The sequence below is a fragment of the Lathyrus oleraceus genome, chromosome 7, assembly GCF_024323335.1.
Source record: "Lathyrus oleraceus cultivar Zhongwan6 chromosome 7, CAAS_Psat_ZW6_1.0, whole genome shotgun sequence".
NCBI classification, from domain to species: domain Eukaryota; kingdom Viridiplantae; phylum Streptophyta; class Magnoliopsida; order Fabales; family Fabaceae; genus Lathyrus; species Lathyrus oleraceus.
This window is the reverse complement of record NC_066585.1, coordinates 532,467,026-532,475,616: the sequence shown is the minus strand read 5'-3', so window position 1 is coordinate 532,475,616 and position 8,591 is coordinate 532,467,026.

The window sequence follows — 8,591 nt, the reverse complement described above, 5'->3', positions numbered from 1 at the left end:
ATTTTACAAACCGAACTAAACCAAACCGAATTGCATTATGTTAGAACTCAAACTTCACTTTTCCCATATCTAACCTAAAACCCAAACTTATTATGCCTTAACCTTATAAATATTCTCTTACTCACACTTAGGATTTTAGTTTCAACCGTCTCAAATCTCTCATAGTAGTATCACGCATTCTTCTCATCTTCTTTTCCCTGTACATCTCACATTTTCTACTATAATCTCTCATCTCTTATGTTCTTTCTTTATTTTCTCATTTTTATGTTATTGTTTTCTGTTCCAATTACTTTTTTATCGCATCTTTCTTCTCTAATTTCGCATCTATTATGTTCTTTCTTTTTCATCATCTCTAATCTCTCCTCTGCTCCGCTTTTTCTTTTTTATCATAATATTTTTTATATTATTTTATGATACTATTTTATTTTATATTTTTTATTCCACTTTCATCTAATCTTATATTTTGTATATTGAATGAGAAGTTTTTGTCTAAACATGATGAGTTTTGTTGTTATTTTGTAAAGTATGAATGACTAAGCACAAAATTATGTTGTCATCTATAAGAGTATATATGGCTCAAAAAAATCTTGCTAAAAACCGAACCAACTCAAACCGCATTGGTTTGACTTGATTTGGTTCAGTTTTATTTCTAAAAGTCAATCGAACCAAACTGAACCACATGCTTTTCTCTCTTGCGGTTCAAATGATTTTTAGCGTAAAAACCGTTCAAAACGCACCGCGAATACCCCTAGGGTCAATGTTTTAGCCCCGCAACCTCAACTATGTCTACCATGCTTTGTCCCTTTTTGGGAGACTTTTGCAGGACAAATCTAAACGCGACGAACACGCTTATTTGCCACCCCTAATCATGGTATATGAAGACGTATTCTGACGCAGACTCGGGGATACAACACGAACACCGACACTCTCACTAATAATATAAAAATATAGGGCACTGACACCTCTACATATATGATAGTATTTGAGTTTCATTTATCCATTTATTATTTAAAGAGTTAAAAATATTTTAATCAAAATTAATGTCTTTAATTCTTCATTTAATTGTTTCAATATATTTTGGACCCTGTGTGAGATGTGTTGAAAATATATATAAGGTGTCTTGAAAAAAAATATGAAACACTTGTCTGAATTGTTCCCACATATTTTGTATGAGTGTCTTATGGGTGTTGGATATTGACTTGGAGTGTGTCGAATTAAAGGAATAAATTATTTTTTGAAAAACATTCATTTTCAACACATGTCGTACGAATATTATACAAGTGTTGAATACGCACATCTATCGCATAGTGTAACACCCTTCTAAAATACCCCAAATATTTCAATTAAAATAGCAACATATCAATCAGAGTAATTATGCCCCGAAGGGTGTCACACAATCATTTCACAACCATCATCAGAATATCCTGTCATGCTCATTTATTTAATCCAAATTATAAAGTATCTGCATAATACGCAGCGGATAAAATCAATTCAATTATTCACATCATGTAACATATTACATGCAAAATGGTTCACAACCAATCAATAAAATATTCAAACATCCCTTCCCGATGTTACATCTATCAGAGCATGACCCACTAGGAGACTACACTAGACTCCAAGCACTAGCTCCTATTCAACTCACTGCTCGTTACCTGAAAAATAGGTGTAAGGGTGAGTTCCTCAATCAATATAATAAGCATTATACAACATTATGTAATGTTAAGTAACTAACGCATCAAATCACTCTAACCAGACTACACACTCAATAACGGCAGTATCAATTCAAACATCATATTCAATACCAATACAACTCATATTCATACTCAATATCAACACAAACACACGTATAATATTGGAATACATCCATTCATATTATACGCCATACACATATTATGCAATGAGACTACATGCATGCGGTACCGACTATTTGTGAACATATAGTTCACCTCACCGTCCAAATCCAGGCACGGCTACCAAGTCCAACTAGTCCCACTCATTTGAGACCTAGTGACTCACTCACTAATTCCTCACCACGGGAATTAGCTACCACCCCTCAAGGGCTATGCTATGCACGCTAATTCACCTAGCATGCAAACATCGACAACAATCCATAATGACTAACTCACTAATTCCTCACAATGGGAATTAGCTACCACCATAAAGGCCACAATATGCATGCTAATCACCTAGCCATGCTACATCATCAACAACAATTCAAGAATAGACATATGCTCACACTCTAAGCCATAAAACAGTCTATTCACAAGTGCACACATAACTGATACATTCACAGCATCATGCATACCATCACACATCATCAGTATATTATCACATAAGCATATCATATCATGCCACATAATCAAAAACAGTATTAGCACACTCTACTAATGCCTATACTACTCAAGACCCAACAAAACAACAACAACATTACCACGATATCACATCTGGGAGTTTAAAACGCGAAATCTGCCCTTCAAACTGATATGGCGAACGCCATTAGGCTAATGGCGAACGCCATTAGCGTTACACGCTCTCATTCTGGAAAAACTGTCTGTCAAACTGATATGGCGAACGCCATTAGGCTAATGGCGAACGCCATTAGCGTTAAACGCTCTTATTCTGAAAAAAAACCCAAACGGCGAACGCCGAAGGCATAATGGCGAACGTCATTTGGCTGTTATGTGCATAGATGTTAAATTTCTATGAATTCCCTTTCAATTATCATCTAATTTCATTCATCCACTGGCTGTTATGTGCATAGATGTTAAATTTCTACGAATTCCTTTTCAATTATCATCCAATTTCATTCATCCACTATTTCACAAATTCATCATACATCAATCTAATCAGAGATAAAACAATGGTTATCACTACCCAGTACATATTATCATATAATACCCTTTAACCGATGATAAACCCCCCTTACCTGAGTTAATCCGGCAAATCTCAAGCTTCAAGCTCTTCTCTTCTCCAACCTTCTTCCTCTTGCTCTGCCTTTGCCCTTTTCCTCTTTCACGATCGCTTCTCTGTTTTTCACGTAAAAACCTTTTTACTCCAAAATGGGACTTTTTCCTTAATTCCAACTTATATATATTTTCCAATAAATAATTATCCCAATAGTTATTATTCCAAAATAATAGTAATAATAATCCCAAATTCCAATTATTCAATTAAATTAATAAAAAAATATTAATTTAAATTAAATAATTATCTTATTTTAATTGGGGTGTTACAACTCTCCCCCACTAAAAGAGTTTTCGTCCTCGAAAACATACCTCAAGCAAATAACTCCGGATAAGACTCCTTCATCTGACTCTCAAGTTCCCAGGTCACATTGCCACCTGCTGGTCCTCCCCAAGCTACCTTCACCAATGCAATCTCTTTACCCCGCAACTGCTTCAACTCTCGATCCTCGATCCTCATAGGTGATGCTTCAACAGTCAGGTCATCTCTCACCTGTACATCATCTATTTGGACTACATGCGACGGATCATGAATGTATCTCCTCAACTGAGACACATGAAAAACATCATGCAAATTCGCAAGCGACGGCGGTAAAGCGATACGATAGGCTACCTCTCCTATCCTTTCTAAAATCTGATAGGGACCAATAAATCGAGGTGTCAACTTCTTTGACTTCAAAGCTCGACCAACACCAGTTATCGGAGTAACACGAAGAAACACATGATCTCCCTCTTGGAACTCAAGTGCCTTCCTCCTCTTATCATGATAACTCTTCAGTCGACTCTGAGCAATTCTCATCTTCTCCTGAATCATCTTAATCTTGTCCGTAGTTTGTTGAACAATCTCCGGTCCAACCACAGCACTCTCACCGGACTCATACCAACATAAAGGTGTCCGACATCTCCTACCATACAAAGCTTCAAACGGTGCCATACCAATACTCGAATGAAAACTATTGTTGTAGGTAAACTCAATCAACGGTAAATAACAATCCCACGCACCTCTCTTTTCTAAAACACAACCTCTCAAAAGATCCTCTAGTGACTGAATCGTCCTCTCAGTCTGACCATCAGTCTGCGGATGATATGCAGAACTCAATCTCAGCTTAGTTCCCAAAGCCTTCTGCAAACCTTCCCAAAACTTCGATGTAAATCTAGGATCTCTGTCCGAAACAATACTCGACGGAATACCATGCAAACTTACAATCTTCTCAATATACAACTCGGCTAATCTCTCTAACGGATAATCCATTCTGATCGGAATGAAATGAGCCGATTTTGTCAATCTATCAACAATCACCCAAATAGCCTCAAAATTCTTATTTGTCCTCGGCAAACCAGAAACAAAATCCATACTGATACTATCCCACTTCCACTCTGGAATAGCCAACGGTTGCATTAGCCCAGACGGCTTCTGATGCTCAATCTTTGACTTCTGACAAGTCAAACAAGAATAAACAAAACTCGCGATTTCTCTTTTCATTCTCGGCCACCAAAATAACCTTTTCAAATCATGATACATCTTCGTAGCTCCAGGATGAATACTCAGGCCACTACGATGTCCTTCCTCAAGAATACTCTTCTTAAATTCGATAACATCCGGAATACACACCCGATTACTAAATTTCAAAACACCATTCTCATCAATTCTGAATTCACCACCTTGACCTTGATTCACTAGAGTCAACTTATCAACCAAAAGCACATCGGATTTCTGACCCTTTCTAATCTCATCCAGAATACCACTCGTTAACTTCAACATTCCAAATTTAACACTATTGTGAGTACTCTCACACACCAAACTCAAGTCTCTAAACTGCTCAATTAAATCCAATTTCTTAACCATTAACATAGACATATTCAATGATTTCCGACTCAACGCATCAGCCACTACGTCTGCTTTACCCGGATGGTAATTCAAACCAAAATCATAATCCTTCAGAAATTCTAACCATCTCCTCTGTCTCATATTCAGCTCTTTCTGATCAAACAAATACTTTAAACTTTTATGGTCACTGAAAACCTCAAATCTTGATCCATACAAATAATGCCTCCATAACTTCAGAACAAATACCACAGCTGCCAACTCTAAATCATGTGTCGGATAGTTCCTTTCATGAACCCTCAGCTGTCTCAAAGCATAAGCTATAACCTGCTTATTCTGCATCAACACACCACCCAAACCCAACAATGAAGCATCACAGTAAACCTCAAATGGTTCCGACGAACTCGGTAATATCAGAATAGGAGCAGTAGTCAACCTTCTCTTCAACTCTTGGAAACCTTCTTCACATTTTGAGTCCCAAACAAACGCTTGCCCCTTTCTAGTCAACATCGTCAACGGTAACGCCAACTTAGAAAATCCCTCAATGAACTTCCTATAATAACCAGCCAAACCAAGAAAACTCCTTATCTCAAAAACTGACTTCGGAGCTTCCCACTTAGATACCGCTTCTATCTTAGAAGGATCAACAGCAACACCGCCTCTTGAAATCACATGACCAAGAAAACTAACCTCTTCTAACCAAAATTCACACTTTGACAGTTTAGCAAATAACTTCTTTTCTCGCAGAACTCCTAAAACCACTCTCAAATGCTCAGCATGCTCTTCTTCAGATTTCGAATATACCAAAATGTCATCAATAAACACCACAACAAACTTATCTAGGCACGGATGGAAAATCCTATTCATATACTCCATAAATACTCCAGGCGCATTAGTCACACCAAAAGGCATTACAGAATACTCATAATGTCCATACCTTGTTCTGAAAGCAGTCTTCTGAATATCCTCAGTCTTCACACGTATCTGATGATACCCAGATCTCAAATCTATCTTGCTGAACACACTTGCACCAACCAACTGATCCATCAAATCATCAATTCTCGGCAAAGGATACCGATTCTTGATCGTCACTTTATTCAGTTGTCTGTAGTCCACACACAACCTCATAGTACCTTCTTTCTTCTTAACCAATAACACTGGTGCACCCCACGGTGACACACTCGGACGAATAAATTTCTTATCCAACAGATCTTCCAACTGACTCTTCAACTCCGTTAACTCAACAGCAGACATACGGTACGGAGCCATCGATATCGGCCTAGTACCAGGTACCAAATCAATCGAGAACTCAACTTCACGCTCTGGCGGTAATTCATTCACTTCTTCCGGAAACACATCAAGAAAATCACACACCACCGCTAGATCGCCAATCACCAGTTTATCTTTAGCCTCCAAAGTCGCTAACAGCATAAACAACTCTGACCCATCTGCTACTTCCTCGTTCACCTGCCTGGCTGATAGAACCAAACTCTCTCCTTCCTCAATCTCAGGAAAGATCACAGTCTTCAACCGGCAATCTGCAGCCAAGTGACCACCTTTTCCACACTTGAAACACTTCTTCTCAGCACTGGTACACTCATGGACACGATGTCCAGCCTGACCACATCTGAAACACTTAGCAGGGGCACTAGAATCTCCCCCACTAGGCCTTTTCATCCCACTCTGCCTCTGAAAACCCTTGCCAGCTGCATACGGTTTCCCACGATCAATCTGATTCTTACCTTTCCTATCAACCCTCTGCTGATAGCTCTCTGCTCTAGCCTTGGAATCCTGTTCAAAAATCCTGCAACAGTCAACCAAATCAGAAAACACTCTAATCCTTTGATATCCAATAGCCTGCTTGATCTCGGGACGCAACCCGTTCTCAAACTTCACACACTTAGAAAATTCTCCAGCAGCCTCAGCATAGGGAGTGTAATACTTCGACAGCTCTGTGAACTTAGCAGCATACTCCGTACCAGACCGGTTACCCTGCTTCAATTCCAAGAACTCTATCTCTTTCTTCCCTCTGACATCCTCTGGAAAATACTCCCTCAGAAATCTCTCCCTGAACACAGCCCAAGAAATCTCAGCATCTCCAGCAGCTTCCAACTCAGTGCGGGTAGCAACCCACCAATCATCTGCTTCTTCTGAGAGCATATGCGTACCGAACCTGACCTTCTGGTTATCAGCACACTCAGTTACTCGGAAGATCCTCTCGATCTCCTTCAACCACTTCTGAGCGCCATCTGGATCGTATGCTCCCTTGAACATTGGAGGATTGTTCTTCTGGAACTCACTCAGTTGACGAGCAGCTCCCATCCCCACAACATTTGGATTTCCTCCAAGTACTCCAGCTAGCATACCCAGAGCCTCAGCAATCACAGCATCGTCTCTACTTCTTCCAGCCATCTCTATTCTGAGAACCTAACAAGATGAAACAATAAGTACTGATAGGGTTACACAACACCTATCCCGTACAGGGGAAACAAAATAATTACGACTCGACACGACCGACTATGCTCTGATACCACTAATGTAACACCCTTCTAAAATACCCCAAATATTTCAATTAAAATAGCAACATATCAATCAGAGTAATTATGCCCCGAAGGGTGTCACACAATCATTTCACAACCATCATCAGAATATCCTGTCATGCTCATTTATTTAATCCAAATTATAAAGTATCTGCATAATACGCAGCGGATAAAATCAATTCAATTATTCACATCATGTAACATATTACATGCAAAATGGTTCACAACCAATCAATAAAATATTCAAACATCCCTTCCCGATGTTACATCTATCAGAGCATGACCCACTAGGAGACTACACTAGACTCCAAGCACTAGCTCCTATTCAACTCACTGCTCGTTACCTGAAAAATAGGTGTAAGGGTGAGTTCCTCAATCAATATAATAAGCATTATACAACATTATGTAATGTTAAGTAACTAACGCATCAAATCACTCTAACCAGACTACACACTCAATAACGGCAGTATCAATTCAAACATCATATTCAATACCAATACAACTCATATTCATACTCAATATCAACACAAACACACGTATAATATTGGAATACATCCATTCATATTATACGCCATACACATATTATGCAATGAGACTCCATGCATGCGGTACCGACTATTTGTGAACATATAGTTCACCTCACCGTCCAAATCCAGGCACGGCTACCAAGTCCAACTAGTCCCACTCATTTGAGACCTAGTGACTCACTCACTAATTCCTCACCACGGGAATTAGCTACCACCCCTCAAGGGCTATGCTATGCACGCTAATTCACCTAGCATGCAAACATCGACAACAATCCATAATGACTAACTCACTAATTCCTCACAATGGGAATTAGCTACCACCATAAAGGCCACAATATGCATGCTAATCACCTAGCCATGCTACATCATCAACAACAATTCAAGAATAGACATATGCTCACACTCTAAGCCATAAAACAGTCTATTCACAAGTGCACACATAACTGATACATTCACAGCATCATGCATACCATCACACATCATCAGTATATTATCACATAAGCATATCATATCATGCCACATAATCAAAAACAGTATTAGCACACTCTACTAATGCCTATACTACTCAAGACCCAAAAAACAACAACAACATTACCACGATATCACATCTGGGAGTTTAAAACGCGAAATCTGCCCTTCAAACTGATATGGCGAACGCCATTAGGCTAATGGCGAACGCCATTAGCGTTACACGCTCTCATTCTGGAAAAACTGTCTGTCAAACTGATATGGC